This window comes from Elephantulus edwardii, unplaced genomic scaffold (genome assembly GCF_000299155.1).
Source record: "Elephantulus edwardii isolate Elephantulus edwardi_28Jun2011 unplaced genomic scaffold, EleEdw1.0 scaffold00332, whole genome shotgun sequence".
Taxonomy (NCBI): domain Eukaryota; kingdom Metazoa; phylum Chordata; class Mammalia; order Macroscelidea; family Macroscelididae; genus Elephantulus; species Elephantulus edwardii.
Genome location: NW_006400082.1, coordinates 681,456 through 683,621, shown reverse-complemented (window position 1 = coordinate 683,621; position 2,166 = coordinate 681,456).

The window sequence follows — 2,166 nt, the reverse complement described above, 5'->3', positions numbered from 1 at the left end:
GAGAAGGGTGCAACAATGAATGAATGGAATCCCAAAATCTCTGTAGATGTTCATTGAAATGAAAAATAAACAACCTAAATTAAAAAAAAAGAGAAATGCAAATCAAAACCACAAGAAGATACCATCGTGACCCTGTAGCAGTGGCAAAATTTAGTAGGGCAGTAAGCAATAAATTTTGGAGAGGATGGGAAGAGGTAGGAACCCTTACACATTGTTGGTAGGACTGTAAAATGGTACAACTGCTCTGGAAAACAGTTTGGTGTTTCCTCAAGAAGTTGAACATAGAAACTCTGTATTACCCATCTATTCCACTATGAGGAAAATACCTTGAGGAAATTAGAACTGAGACACAAGCAGAGATATGTACACCAATATTCATAGCCGCATTATTCACCATCTCAAGAACATGGAAACAGCCCTAATGTCCAACCACAACTTAATGGATTGTTACATTGTGGTACATTCACACAATAGGATACTATGCAACACTCAGGAGCAACAATTTAAAAAAAATACTATGTAACTTGGGAGAGACTAGAGAACATTATGCTGAGTGAACTAACCTGGGCTTATAAGGACAAATACTTAATAAGAATATTATTGGGAAAAAAAATAGAAGGATAACTATTAAAACATATACAGGAACCCAAGGAGAGAAAATTAACTACATAATTAGGACCGTATAAGAAGGGACCAATCCTTGGAGAAGGACGTCATGTTTGGGAGGGTGGAGGTACAGAGCAGGAGAAGACTCTCTATGAGGTGGATTGACTCAGTGACTGAGGTAATTGGAGTAGATGTATCGGAGACAGAGAGATTGACACAGGATAGGGCAGGGTTTAGGGCTGTTGTACATAGGGTCGCTATGAGTCGCAGGCAACTCGATGACAATGACACATAACAACAACAAAAATATTCATCAAGACTTCCTAAGAAGGATAAGAAGAGGACAGTGAAAGAAAGGAAGACTCTTAATCAGATGGATAAACACAGTGAGTGCAGCAATGGACTCAGATGTGTCAGAGATTGTGACGAAGGTGCAAGATAGGATAGGGTTAAAATCTTTTGTTCATAAGATTGCTATAGGTTGTACCCAACTGACAGCACAATGACAACCACCAACTGAGACAAATACTTGGCAATGACATATCTGACAAAGGACATTTCTCTAAAATTGATAGAAAACTCCAATACCTCAAACAAGAAAATGGAAAACAACCTAATTACAGAGAACAAAGGATATGGAAAACATTTCACCAAAGACACTCAAGTGGCCAACAAGCACATGAATGAATGCTCAAGACAATTATTCTCTCTCATTGCTACAGAAAAAGAACCAATTCATAGCTCACCATCCAGCATGATCTCAGAACCACAAGCTACATGGAAGGAGATTATGCATCTTTCTCCTTCAGAGAACCTAGAGGATTAGAACTGCCTGCCTTTGAGTTGATAATGCAATTTTTTTTACCCACTTGGCCACCAGAGCTCCTGAAGTATTAGAGCTCCATTAAGTATTATGCTATTGATATGTACTATTGAATAGGAACTGAATCACAGCTAATTGTCTATTCAGTTTTAAGAAGCTGTAAATCATTTAAGAGGTGATTTCTCAGAGTAGCTGGTAAATTTGAACCATGACTCTTCAGGTTGGCAGTACAACTACTTATCACTAAATCAACAGAGCCCCCCTTTGAGAGAGGAATTTCGAACAAAAATAAGTTGTCATCTTACCCTGGCAACAGTAAACTCTAAATGCTGGTGAGAATATGGACAGATTATACAATGTTGTCAGAATGTAAAATTATGCAACCTATGGAAAGCAATTTTATACATTCTTAGGAATCTGGGAATAGAAATAGAGGCTGGGGATAGGAATCTGATCCAGAAATCTCACTAGTAGGTATATATCTAAAGAACTAAGAATTGTGACATGAATGAATACAAGCAGACTCACATTTATTGCAGCATTATTTGCAATAGCAAAGTGATTAAAACAACCCAAATATCTATTGATGGGTGAATGATTAAAAACATTCCCACAATGTTTACTAAAGAATGACAAATGATTGAATCTTTGGATGGTACCTAGGATGAGAAGGGAGGGAGTAAAAAATAAAAAAACTTGTACTCAAGAGCAATGGTGTCTCTCTGGAGACTAAGGTG